This window comes from Musca domestica, unplaced genomic scaffold (genome assembly GCF_030504385.1).
Source record: "Musca domestica strain aabys unplaced genomic scaffold, Musca_domestica.polishedcontigs.V.1.1 7, whole genome shotgun sequence".
In the NCBI taxonomy this organism is placed as follows: Eukaryota; Metazoa; Arthropoda; class Insecta; order Diptera; family Muscidae; genus Musca; species Musca domestica.
In genome coordinates, this window is record NW_026712383.1 from 5,468,087 (window position 1) to 5,483,425 (window position 15,339).

General features: G+C 34.3%; 1 protein-coding gene across 2 annotated transcripts in view; it reads left to right on the forward strand.

Moving 5' to 3' along the window:
* Positions 1 to 15,339, forward strand: part of LOC101890039 (short neuropeptide F) — a 280,844-nt gene that overhangs the window by 85,889 nt on the left and 179,616 nt on the right. For both annotated transcript variants that reach the window (XM_059129914.1, XM_059129915.1), the window contains exon 2: positions 398 to 425. The gene's annotated coding sequence lies outside the window, so the exon portion shown is untranslated. The remainder of the gene's footprint in view (positions 1 to 397; positions 426 to 15,339) is intronic.

Sequence of the window (15,339 nt, forward strand, 5' to 3'; positions counted from 1 at the left end):
AGAATTATTACAGTCGAATAAAAGTGTGTCGGCTTCTTTCGTTTGCATCTGAAATAATCAGTGTTAAGGTTTCTTTAATTTTTTTTTAGAGTTTAAAAAAATTAAAGCCTCAAGTGTGACATGCATCGAAATGCCGCTAATAACAAGGCTATGTATTTATTTATGCAAATTATTGAATATTAAAATGTCATGGTACAAGACTTGTCAACTAATGCATACATCATTTGATCTTCTTGACAAAAAGTTCCACATCGTTAATTTTCTGACTCATTGTTTTTTGGTATGTATTAGCAGGTTCGTGTTACAGTCAGTTTTTTATAATTTAGAAAATTAAGAACCATAATAATACAAAAATGAAATGTAATATTAATTTATGTATTTTTTTATTTCATTTCAGTGATTTGTTGGCCGTTTGCAAATTGAAGGTGAGTTTATGTTTGTAAGTTTTTATTATTATTTCTGAAATACCACACCTGCTTTACCCCAGGCACTCGTACATTTTTTTGAAAATGTTGAAAAATGATGAAAACAAAATTAAATTTGATAATGCAACTTCTCCAATCGTGTATGATGAATGAATGACATTCAGTTTCAAAAATTTTCCTTTTTACACCCTACACCAGATCAAGGTAAGGGTGTTATGTCTTTGTGTCTTTGATTGAAACATGGAGAAGGAGCGAGAATCACTTTCTGAGCCGATTTATTCATGTCAATCCATGTATTCTTGTGCACAAAATGCAGGTCGTACTTTTATATTTAATTGTGGTGAAATTTTCCAAACAATATTTGTTAGGCCCAAGGGCGAACCCTATTCCAATTTGTGGGAATCGGTTCAAATTTAAATATAGCTCCCATATATATCTTCAACCGATTTCGGGTTAATTGTGCACCAAATGGCAAAGATCAGTCCAAATGACCTAGATTTTGTCACATTCGACCGAATTCAGTCTAGAAGAAATTACATCAAATTTGGTGAAAATCGGTTCAGATATAGCTATAGCTCCCATATATAGCTTTCATCCGATTTGGTGTTTAAGTCCCTTACATTCGTAATTTGCATTCGACAATAATGATATTTGGTACCAGATGTCTTATAGAGCTCGGAAATACCTTTGTGAAATTTTATCGGTTCAGATGTGGATATAGCTCCCATATATAACTTTAATTCAATTTCAGATCTATTGTGCAAATAATGACTAATATCAGCCCAAATGAATCGAATTCTAACTGTCCCGTCTGATTTCGACATAAAAGCAGATGCTTCAAATTTCGGTTAAAAGCGGTTTAGATATAGCTACGTTCCTATATATATGTTTCATCCGATTTGGTGTTAAAGTCCCTCATATGCGTAATATGCCATCCACACAACAATGATATTTGATAGCGGGCATCAGATACAGCTCGAAAATATGTCTGCCAAATTTTTCGAGATCGGTTCAATTTTTTGTGTAGCTTCAATATACATCTTCATCCGATTTTATGGATACTGCTCCCCATCTTGAATAGATTTTCTCATATTCAACCGAATTTTACCATTTGGTGTCCGGTCCGGTATATATTGCTCCAATAAATATTTTATAATATATTCCTTATCGAAGTCATACTTTTTTGTTACGGAACCTCTACTAAATACGCATTGTGGTGTAGGGTAGCATATAGTCTGCCTTAGCTGAATTTTGGCCTTTCTTTACTGGTTTTAAGATGTGTCTCTTACAACTATCAGCATATTTTTTTTAGATATTTATTTATTTTATTTAATTATTTTTTTTTTGAGGTATATATGTACTTCCTATCCTCATAATCATAGTCGTGCATTTTTTGAAGAATATGTTTTCAAGCTCTAACAATCACAGTAAGGATTTTTGTATCGATAGTTGTGTTTTTGGATTGAATAATTTTTAAGTACTTTCACAATACTCTCTTTTTTGATTTTTTTTTAAGAATGCCTTTCAAGGATTATTCTTTAACAATAATTATTGATTTTTGAAAGTTAATTTCCAATAATTATTTTTAAGGACTATTCCAGCAATAATTGTTAATTGTTGTTAATAAATTTCCATCGAAGAAGAATCATTTTAAGGACTATCACAGCAATAATTGTTCGTTTTGTTCAAAAGAATAATTTCCCAAGGACAATTACAGAAATAATCGTGGATTTTTTAAATATTTTTAAAAAATACTTTTTAGGGAAAATCTCGGCAATAATTGTAGATATTTCTATTCATCGTTAAAAAAAATGTAAAGCCTAATACATGAATAATTGTTATATTTTTTTGGAGATTTTGGAGAATGTAAAAGCTAATACACTAATAATTGTTATTTTTTTGAGATTTTTCTCAAAGAGTATTGTTCTTTAGGACCATCGAAAAGTATCATTACTTTTTCGGGGGTTTTTATGTTGTTTATGTTTAAAAAAAATTAGGTAACACTATCTCAAATAAGAGAATTCTTAAAAAAATATTTTTCAAAGAATAATTTGAGGGCATAATTAAAAAATCCGATGAAGATGCAAATATTAACCCCTAGACTCACTAAGACCCGCATTGGTATAGTTTGAGCGTCTGAATCCGGTTTACCTTTGATATCACTAAAATTGGCCAGTAGTGGATGTCACTTCGAAATGGGGAGCAAACTCAAGGTCCATGGTTTATCTCCTATCTAGACAGGGAACCAAAAGTCGGTGGAAGCATCCCAAACACTGTTGTTCCCAAATCAGAAAAAAAATAGTTGTTGTCAGAATTTCATTTGAGAAAATCTGGTATAAAAAAGTTTACAGATGTCGGAATTTTAGTTTTATGTAATAAAATTGTTCGCATTTTCGATTTTTATTTTGAAAGATGCTTTTAAAACACACCCTTTAATTTTTATTTTCGTACTTGTTGCAGCTTACAGAGCATAACAATTTAAATCTCAAGAAGAACTTTTTCACTTTCCAAAAAACTTTTTAAATCTCATAATGTTTTCTCTTCATTGAAATTTCGAATAATTTAACCTTTAAACGATTCGCGATGCCAATGCGAAATAAAAAAGTAAATAAATTAATGTTGTCTGTTAGGCAGCCAGCCAGCAAAGCAAGCAAAAATTATTGTCTTTTACGACTTAAGCACTCAGGCAAATTGGGAACTTGTTGCTATGTTGCCACCAAACAATGCTGATGGATGTGACGACGAAGAGGAGGATGATGATGGTGATGAGGGCGATGACGATGACGATAACGCCGTGTATTTTACTTTCGACTGCCTTTCAATCATAAATATTGAACCTTAACACAGAAAGCAAGGCGCCTTTGGGAAATGAAAGGAAGTCCTTGAATGCCATGCCAAGTCATGCTGTTGTATAAAGGCTTATAAAGTTAAAAAAGCATGCCGTAATAAAAACAAAAACAGACATGAAAGAGGAAGAACAACAAATATGACAGGGAAGCAAAAAAAAAAAAAAAAAAAAAAACGTCGATAAACGAACGATCCGAACAATAAACAAAGTATCAATAACAAAGAACGGAAGAAATATTGGATGTCTTTAATTTTTGACAATTTTGTTGAATTTGAAAAATTGTCAATGTTGAGATGTAACCAGGAGGGAGGATATTGTTCGACTATGAAATTAAGAGGAATTGCCATAATGGTAACTCATTAAATTCTAACAATCAATAGATTATGGAGATTTTTTTTTGGAAATGTTTGGACAAAGAAGTGCGAGGCATATAAAAGTGATTTATTCTAATGACAAGCAGTTAAATTGAAATATTTGGTAAATGGAGGTTGTTAAATTAAAATTGTGGAAATTTGTGAAAAAATTCCTTGAAATTTTCTATTGACAAAAATTAATTGATGTTCTGACTGAGAAATTACCATGACGCACTTCAAAAATATATTTATGGGCATTGAATTCAAGCAATTTTTCAGGAATAAAATTTAAAGACTTTCTTAAATTCGCTTTAGATTTTACAGATTTGGATTATCTTCCTAAGATTATGCAGGGTGAGATGAAAAAACTACAACCAACTTCAGACTGCTGTCATTTCCAAGCCACTAGTCCGACAGCTGTTAAAATTATTCCAGTGACAGCTCATTGTATTGTTTACAAGCTTACAAAAGCATTTTGGTGGGAATTTGCCAGAAAAAAGTTATTCGAGATGGAATTCAAGCGATCGTGTGATTTCTTTATATTTGGCGGAACACAACATGTGGCTATCGTTAGAGCACTCCAGCATTTAAATGTGAATAAATCTTTTGTGTCTCGTACCATCGCTCGTTACCGTGATACTGGTAGCGTAGCCCGACGTCAAGGAAGTGGACGGAAGAAAACAGCAACATCAGCAGAAAGGGTTCGAAAAGTAAAAAAGCGACTTGATCTAAACCCTCGTCGCAGTGGCCGAAAATGGCTTGAGAGCTGAACATATCGCAATATTCCATTTGGCAAATATTGAAAAATGAGCTCAGGGTTGGCCACCAGAACTCAAGCGTCGGCCATGGTGATAGTGTGGACCGCCATAACAGCCGATGGTCGCTCTCTGCTCGTATTAATCGACTGGGGCATCAGAATAAATGCCGAATATTATCGCGAAAATATTATGAGGGTATATTAAAGCTTTGGGCATGCAAATATTTTAGCCGCAGACCGTGGACATTCTAACAGGTCTCAACACCGTCGCACTCAGTACGCGCCCACCCAAGAATGGTTACAAAATGAGGTTTCTCGCTTTAATTCCAGCACACAATGGCCACTAAAGTCTCCGGATACCAATCATTTGGACTATTGTGTCCGGAGTATTTTGGAAAGTAAGTTTGGCACTAAAAAATACCAAAGTGTCGCTCAAGCAAGCGCTTCGCCGGGAATGGGCCAAAATATCGCAGAGCAACATTCGGGCAACGTGTGATGGTTTCATTGGTCGTTTGAAGGCCATAATTCGTGCCAAATATGCCCAATTCGAACAAATCTAAACTTATTCTAAAATAGAACAGTGTTGGCTTCTTTGTTCGGGATACCATAGAATTTTGTTGTTGCAAGATGGTCAGGCAAGGCACGATCGCCGAAGGGGCTCTTGTTGTAACAGACAAAACCAACTTATATTGTTATGCAACTTCGTTCTGGTAGAACGAAAGCATAACAAGTGGAGAGAGATGAAATTGTTTATAAGTGTGGTTATAAGATTTAGAAGATTTTCGAAAATAATTTTAGTTTTATTTAATTCTTTGGTTTCTCTTCTATTGAGCTGACGATCTCGTCACTTGGGTAAAAAATGTTTTTTTGTCATAGAAGTAATTTTTAAAATAACTTCTGGGGAGAATATCCCAGACAAAAAACAAGGGAACTGATGAGGATTGGTGGCTCTTTCCGAAACCTAGGTATTCCCTGCCTTACCCCCTTGTAAACATTACCATCGTTCTCCACTAATAAACAAAAGTTGTTTTTATAAAAGGAACAATAAAGGGATTAAGCCTGACTATTTTGCAACAACTTATTCTAAAATTTGATGCTATTTCTGACATTTTTGGATTTCTTTCAATAAAATTAAAAAAAATTAAAAGTTATGACGTTTGACTGTTTTGCAGTTTTTTTATCTCACCCTGTATATTTATGGGTATTGAATTCAGGCAACTTTTTTAGGAATAAAATTTAAAGACAATCTAAAATACTCTTCAGAATTTACAGATTTGGGTTACAGTTGTATTTACATAGATTTCCTAAAATTATAAGTACAGTTTTGCCAATCTAATTATATTGAAGTAATTAGTTCCTTATCGATTCCGTGGAGTCCTATCGTTTTTATGAAAACTCTGCGTATGATTTATATGAAATATATAAAATCACTCATACGTTAAGTATAGGGTGTACTGAACTATGAACCATATTGACACAACTCCAATTATAAGTTTCGGTTTTTATAAATCCATAAAATTTCTCAGAAATAGGTTTCAATATTTCCCATTTAGCCTTCACAAATACCTCCAAGGTGGAAAAATCAATAATTTAATTACAATAATTATTCCTGTCACACATAGGCAACCAGTTGTACAACTTAAACTTGTTGCCTTTGCCAGCAATCTGGTAGCCGAAGGGGTCCAATGCAATTCAACTTTCGAAATTCATGTTACCCTTGAAAAGATAACAAAAAATATGTCACAAACGCACACACACACATATACAACCCAACTTCAATTCAATATCGCCTACCACCCAGATCCAACTCAAAAGATTAAATGCTTATCTTTCGACATAGCTTGGAAGAAACAAAAACGATAGGGACGATTGGGGGTAAGAACAACATCCAGTGCCAAAGGTTTCCTTAATCCACTCTCGAAACATGTGACACTAAATTTAGTTTTGTCGCAATGCCATGGCTTCTAAAACAGTTTAATGCTTCAGGTATAATTTGTGTGTGTCAATATGTGTTTGTATATGTGTGTGGGTGTATGCGAGAGGAAAAATATAACGACATAATGGGAATATATTTAAGAAGACAGACTGTGTGTCGATGTGTGTATGTAAGTGAACTATAGCTTGAGCATTAACATCTTGCTCACGATGTTTATTAGATGGGGTCGAATAAAAAATTCCTTTAAAAATATTAAAAAGTCATACTTTTGTTTGTTTTAAATACCTTTTTAAATCCCACTATTATAATTTAAATACTACATGAAAAATAGTTTTTAAAATCAGGGAAAATTGCTATAATAGTCCAAAAAGTGTCTAAAAATACAGAATTATATCAAGAATATTGCTTCAAAAAAAAAAAAAAAAAAAAAAAAATAAATAAATAAATAAAATAAAAAAAATAAAATAAATATAAATAAATAAATAATAATAATAATAATAATGAAAATAGTAATAATAATAATAAATAAATAAGAAAAAAAGAAATACATAAACAGTACTCTGATGGCGTTCTATTTATAAAAAAATGCTAGCAAGTACCCACTACTTCGTCAGCGCAAAATCCGTCTGAAAATTGGATCGTTCCAACTTTTTGGCTCGTTCCAACGCTTAAGTTACACATTTTTACCACTCAAAATGCACATTTTTTTTAGTCTGCTTCATTCTTCACTCATCGTTCTAAATTTTAAGATTTTCAAGGTTAAATATATCATTTAAGTTTTTCAGCTCGGAAAGAATAATTACAAAATATTTACCTTTTTAACCAATAAGTCTTAAAATGCTTTAATTTTTAAGTTTACAGAAGAGGACATCAGTAAAACCATTGCACAAAAGACCTACATACAATTTTTCTGTCCCCAAAAATTGCAACGTCTTTATATGTAAACCCTAGAAACCAATAATGACCTCAATATCAAATTTTAGAATTTCAGTTCTCTCCCTTCATCCAATACCACATTTAGTAACAATTAGTACGCATATCTGAAACAATCTACATTGCTTCATCATAGACACCAACATTGATCTAAAATTAGTACAATTTAGTACTTTCGAACAAATATAGTGCCAAAACCAACTCATACCTGAATTCCACATAACGGAGACCCCAATATTGAATTTCAGTATTTCAGCTCTTTAATTTGCCCCATTTAGTACGCATATCCAAAACCAGCTCCATCTCTCAACGGTGACATCAACATCACCTTTCAGGATTCTTCCTTTTACACAATACCAAATTTGGCACTACACAGTACTTTTCGTACAATAAAAGTACAAATTTCCAAAAAAAAAAAAAAAAAAAAAAAACAATTGTCTCAACCAGAAACACCAAAATTGATTAAAATTCAGGATTTTAGCTCTTTAATTTGTCCCATTACTAAATTTAGTACCATTTAGTACAATTATGGTAAGCACAACCAAACCACCTCCTTCTCTCATTCACAGACACCAACAGTGACTGTAATTTCAAATTTCAGTTCTCTCCTCTCACCCAATAATATTTTTACTACCATTTATTTCTTCTCGTATAAATATGGGACGGATTTCCAAATCTTAATCACAGATTCCATCAATGAACTAAATATCAAATTTTAGAATTTAATCTCTACCCCTTCATCCAATATCAAATATACAACCATTCGGTAACTTTCGAACAATTATAGTACGCATTTTGAAAACAATTTGAACCTCAGATACCAACAGTAACCTTAATATCACATTTCAAGAGTTCGGCTCTGTAATTTCCTCCATTACCAAATTTAATACCATTTGATACAATTATAGTACGAATATCCAAAATCAGTTTCTTCTCTAAACCATAGACACCAACAGTGACGTTCATATAAAATTTTCAAATTTCAGGATTTTAGCTCTATTCCTTTACAAAATACCAAATTTAGTACCATATTTGTATTTTTCGTACAAATAAAATATACATTTACAAAATACATAAATCCATATTTCAACCTCAGATACCAATGGTGACTTTATATAAATTTTGAGGATTTCAGCTATGTAACTTCCCTTATAACTAAATTTAATACTATTTAGTACAATTATTATTCACCAGATACCAACAGAGAACTCAACATCAGGATTCCAGTCTTATCACTTCACCCAATACCAAATTTAGTTCCACTTAGTACTTTTCGTACAAATATGGAACGGATTCCCTAAACCAGATTCATATCTAAATTCCAGATACCAACAGAAACTTCCATATCAAATTTGAGGATTCCAGCCTTAACCCTTCACTTAATACCATATTTAGTATTATTTAGTACCACCTCCACCATATTATCACCACCACCTCCATATATTAAGCTCTAATTCTTCATCCAATACCAAATTTAGTACTTTTCGTACAATTATTGTACACATTTTCAAAACCAACTTCATATCTCGATTCCACATAGCAGCAGAGACCTCAATATCAAAGTTGAGGAATCCAGGCTTATCTCTTTACCCAATACCAATTTTAGTACCATTCGTACAAATATAGGTGGCCTTTTCAAAACCACATCCATATGTTAACCAACGGCAGCAACAGTGACATCTGTATTAAATTTCAGGATTTCTGCTTCATATGATCGCCTAATACCACATTTAGTACTATTTGGTACTTTTCGAACAATTATAGTACACATTTCCGAAACCACCCAGGCTACACATGAACAGCGCCGTAATAAAAAAATTCAGATGTCGAGCACTATATGTTCACCCAATACCAAATTGTACTAAATATAGAACTATTTAGTACTTCTCATGGTACTTCAAATGGTACCATATTAGAAGTTTAGTAACATTTTAGAACATTTCCTAATTTTAAAGTTCGAATTTTTTATAACCCTTTGGAGCCTCAATCAGTTCATTAGAATTCATAAGTACGAATTTCTAAAGCTTCCTACATACCCCAATCCTTCGCCCCACAGCGATTCCAATTCCGAATTTTCGGAACGTTTAGTATATTTAGTACATTTTAGTACAGTATATTTCCAAAACTACTTACATTTACCAATCCTATACTCCGAGAATAATCTTATTTCCAATTTTCAGGATACCAGCTCTATTGGTTCTCCCAAATCCAAATTGTACCAATTTAGTACTATAAAGTACACTTAGGTACACATTTTCATAACTACCTACATCATACAGTCCAAAAGAAATCTTATTTTCAAATATCACGATTCTTTTCGTGCAAATTTCAAAATTTTCCTCCATGTCCCAATCCAACACTCCAATCCAGGATTCCACCTCCCTCCGTTCCTCCGAATTCATATTGTACTAAATTCAGTTCCGCTTAGTGCTTTCCAAAGCTACCTCCTTACATTGACTTTACTCCTCAAGCTCGATTCCAATTCCAAATTTCTAGTTTTTAGTTCAAACCGTTCACATGATACGAAATGGTACCAAATGTAGTACATTTTAGTATTTTTCGTACACTTATGTTGCGAATTTCCAAAAACCCTTTAGTACATCTATCATGCACTCCATCAGCGAATCTCATTCTAAATTAAAGAGTTCTAACTCTAATGCTTCCTCAATTTCAAAAGGTACCATATTTAGCACATTTTTATACTTTTCGTACTGTTCTAGTACGAATTTCCAAAACCCAGCCTTTTCTGACCCCTTCGGACCAAGAGTGACCCCTCACCCAAAATTTCAAAATTCTAGTTTCAGCCGTTTCTTCTGGGCGGTGATTCTCTTCCAGTCTTATATTGTTTTTTTCAGCCAAATTATGAAAAAAGGAACTGAGTCGCTTGGTTAATGTTTTCGACCAAAATAATCCTCATCTTTTTATCTACCATATTTCTGAAGGCACGGAATCTTAATTCAGAAAATTAAAAAAAATGTGGAAGAGGGGGGAACTTATCCCCTCTATTTGTAAAAAATTCGAACTCTTCGAGCAATCCTGCTCACAAGCTGGTCTCGCTCACTAGTAAAAAAACGAAAAAATCTATGCTATGAATGGATAGAAATACGAGAAATACAAAGGATCTGTCCTATAGTTTCTTAATTATTGTCCAAGGCCTTTTATCCTCAAAGTCTGGTGTGAAAAATACACAAGAATATAAAAACGACTATAAAAAAATATTTTCCAAAATCGTTCAAAAATATTTCAAACAATCCTTGATAATAGTTGCGTTGTCCCTTACAAAATATCCGTGGCTTTGGATATGTTTATATTCATCATACCTTTCCAACCCACCTGAATGTAAAAGAAAAACAAAATATCTCCCCCACCCTTCCCCCAGAATTTATTATATCCCCATAACATATTCACACTCATGGCTTAAGCGAGAGAACTTTCCACTTGACTGCTTTAATTTGTACGACCTGGCAAAGATACGAAAGGTAACCGAGCATCCCCATACAGAAGTGCCGGCACATAATCATAATGATAATGACGATGCTGGGCGATGATGTCGATAATGATGAATACGTTTTGGTATATTACAATAATCATCATTATGATATAGATAATGATAAAAGCCCGCAACGTACTTCACTATGTGAATATGAATGTCGGACAAAGTTTTTTTTTATGATTTCGTATGAAATGCAAAAATGGTAACATATTCTTTTACAGGTGAAGGTTAAATAAGTTTTATTTCTCGCTTGAGGAATGAAATATGATATTCCGTTTAAGGAATATGAAAGTAAAGTTTAAATTGGGAAATATTTAGGAGCAAGTTGATGTGTCTTTTTTAAGGTATATACAGGGTGAGATGAAAAAACTGCAACCAAATTCAGACTGCTGTCATTTCTGGGCCACTCGTTTGACGGCTGTTAAAATTATTCCAGTGACAGCTCATTATATTGTTTACAAGCGGACAAAAGCATTTTCGTTAGAATTTTCCAGAAAAAAAGTTATTCGTGATGGAATTCAAGCGTGATAGTGTGATTTCTTTATATTTGGCTGGAAAACCACAAGTGGCTATCGTTAGAGCACTCCAGCATTTAAATGTGAATAAATCTTTTGTGTCTCGTACTATCGCTCGTTACCGTGATTCTGGTAGCGTAGCCCGACGTCAAGAAAGTGGACGGAAGAAAACAGCAACATCAGCAGAAATGGTTCGAAAAGTAAAGAAGCGACTTTATCGAAACCCGCGTCGCAGTGGCCGAAAAATGGCTCGTCAGCTGAACATATCGCAATATTCCATTCGGCAAATATTGAAAAATGAGCTCGGGGTAAAGCCATTGAAATTCCAGAAAGTGCAAGAACTTATACCGCAACAGAAAGAAAATAGACTCAAAAGAGCTAAAAAGTGGCTTCGCTTGGCCGAAAGTGGTGAGTTGCCGAATTTGGTTTTCTCCGATGGGAAAACATTCGTTGTCTAGCAGTTTGTAAACAAACAAAAGTGATCGTGTCTACTTACCAAAGAGGTCTCTCCGCTCGTATTAATCGACCGTGGCAGCAGAATTAATGCCCAATATTATCGCGAAAATATTCTAGAGGGTGTATTAAAGCCTTGGGCACGCAAACATTTTGGCCGCCGACATTCCAACAGGACTCAGCACCATCGCAGCATCCATTACGAACTCCAAATACCACATCTTAAACAATTTCGGTGGGTATTGCAAATAAAATCGTCAAAATACCGAATATAGGGTGGTACTGATATATGGGGCCTATACGAAGACCTGGACCTGCGTAGACAATTTTCTGTCATAGGCTGTAGTATCAATATTGAACTTCAAATACCAAAGTTGAAACAATTCCGGTGAAAAATGTTGCTAAAATCATCAAAATACCGAATATCGGGAGGTACTGTTATATGGGGGCTATATGAAAACGTGGACCTACATGGCCCATTTATGAACTTAACCTGCCTACTGGACAAATAAACACGTGTGCAAAATTTTAGCCTTTTATCTCAATTAGTTGAAAGATAGCGAGATTACAACAGACAGACGGATATCGCTAAATCGACTTAGAATATTACGCTGATCAAGAATATGTATACTTTGTTGGGTCTGACATGAGTATTTCGAGGAGTTACAAACGGAATGACAAAGTTAATATACCCTCCATAGTATGGTGCAGTTTTTTTTATCTCACCCTGTATTTATTTACGTCATTGATTTCTTTTTGTGACTCAGGAGGTTAGAAAAGTTTAATATTTTTTTGAGACATATCGATTTTCCGTTATGAACAAAGTCGATTATTGCAATTTTTATTCAACTTATTAAACTTTTTCATTCTGTCGCATATAAAAATAATATCGCCTTAATGACTTTGACCTATAGCTGGACAACTACTACCATCCCCACCCTCACCTCCTTCAATAAAGTATCAAGTCTATACACATTTTCGTTTTTCTTCAATGCAAAAAAGAAAATTCATTTTCATAAGGGAAAATCCCAGGCACTCATTACTTATTTATATAGTTATTGATCCATTTGCATGACCGCTCGCCTTCATATTTTTGTTGCTGCTGTCGTCTTTGTCATTTCTTGCCGCCGTCGCAGTAAAAAAATATTGAAAATAAAATCTATTGGAATAGTTTATGTCGCAAAAGCGGCGAAAAATTATGTCAATGTCTCATTATTTATAAATATTTTTATAGATAATATGCGGGGTAGCCTCGACAGCTAAATTTAGCTACATTTGCTTGATATTGGCGTAGTAAAAATGTCTGGGTTAATGTTTATATATTGATTAACTTTGTAGTGAAAGTGACGTTTTACTGCAGGGTTAATTCATGTTTGAGTCATTGGGCAATAATTGGGATAATACGAATAAAATTTAGCATGGCCAATTTAATAAGGTCTCACAGGAGGGCGAAAGCGAACCTTAGTCTTCTCCTGCTTTCAAATATATGTTAGCGAAGAATCTTCAAAAAAAAATAAATAAATAAATAAAATAAAACAAAACAAATACAAGTAAAAAAGCTGTAAGTTCGGCTGAGATTTTGAATACCCTCCATCATTTGGAACAAATTTGACAATTTTCAAAAAATAAAATCCGTTTAAAATTTTGTAAAAGTCTTAAAAATATCGAATGTAGCCGTGTTATTAGGGTCTATAGGACGACGTGGATAGGCAAAATTTACCATAAGCTATTACAATTTTCAAAATGCGAAACTTGAAAGAAAACTGGTAAAAATGTAGCTAAAATCATAAAAATACCGAATATAGGGAGGTACCATTATATGGTGCTATATCAAAACGTGGACCTGCTCAGACAATTTTCTGTCACAGGCTGTAGTTGCATTACGAACTTCAAATACCAAATTTGAAACAATTCCGGTGAATAATGTCGCTAAAATCATCAAAGTACCGAATATCGAAAGGTACCGTTGTATGGGGGCTATACGAAGACCTGGACCTGCACAGACAATTTTCTGTCTTAGGCTGCACTATCCATTACGAGCTTCAAATACCAAATTTGAAAAATTTCCGGTGAATAATGTCGCTTAAATCACCGGGAAAGAAAGGTTCCATTATATGGGACCAAACGTAAACCTACATAGCCCATTTTCAATACCAGACATAATACACATTTGAAAAAAAAATTTATCAAGCTACTTCATTTCGTTCGGAAGCTAGATTGATTTCCACAGACGGACGGACATCTCTAAATCGACATAAAATTTTATGCTGACTTCTTGATCAAATCAAATGACAGGGTGAGATAAAAAACTGCAACAAAGTCAAACGACATTTTTTTAAATTTTATTGATTGAAAGCGGAAAATGTCGGAAATAGCATCAAATTTTAGAATAAGTTTAGATTTGTTCGAATTGGTCGCCATTGGCACGAATTATGGCCTTCAAAAGGCCAATGGAATCGTCACACGCTGCCCGAATGTTGATCTTCGGTATTTTGGCCCATTCCCCACGAAGCGCTTGCTTGAGGTGATCGACACTTTTGTATTTTTTAGTGTCAACCTTGCTTTCCAAAATACTCCAGGACAAAGGATTGGTATCCGGAGATTTTGTTGGCAATTGTGTAAACATTGGTTTCGCGTGCTGAGTGCGATGGTGCTGAGTCCTTCCAATAGGACCAAGGTCAGTGGCCAAAATGTTAGCGTGCCCAAGGATATTTTCGCTATAATATTTGGCATTTATTCTGATGCCACGGTCGAATGATACGAGCGGAGAGCACCATGGGCTGCTATGGCGGCCCACACCATCACCATGACCGGTGCTTGAGTTCTGGTGGCCAACCGAAGGTGTATATTTTCAGCTGACCTCTTTGGTAAGTAAACACAATAATTTTGTTTGTTTACAAACTGCTGGACAATGAAGGTTTTCTCATCGGAGGAAACCAAATTCGGCAGTTCACCACTTTGGGTCTATATTCTTTCCATTGCGGTGTAAGTTCTTGCACTTTTTGGAATTTCAATGGCTTTACCATTATCCTGAGCTCAGTTTTTAATATTTGCCGAATGGAATATTGCGATATGTTCAGCCATTCAGCTCACGAGCCATTTTTCGGCCACTGCGACGCGGGTTTCGATCAAGTCGCTTCCTTATTTTTCGAACAATTTCTGCTGATGTCGCTGTTTTCTTTCACTTTTCGTCCACTTCCTTAACGTCGGGCTACGCTACCTGTATCACGGTAACGGGCGATGTTACGAGACACAACAGATTTATTCACATTGAAATGCTGGAGTGCTCTAACGATAGCCAGTCAAAAAATTTTAATTTTCCAGTCAAATATTAAGAAATCACACTATCACGGTTGAATTCCATCACGAATAACATATTTTCTGGAAAATTCTCACCAAAATGATTTGTACGCTCGTAAACAATATAATTAACTGTCACTGGAATAATTTTAATAGCTGTCGGAAGAGTGGCTTAGAAATGACAGCAGTCTAAAGTTGGTTGCACTTATTTCCATGATGAATTTGGTCGTCGCCAAATTCCATTCTTTTTGAACAAATATTACATATTTTGTGCACAATAAGAGGAACAACGGACGAAGATATGTATGGTAGCTATACCTAAGTTT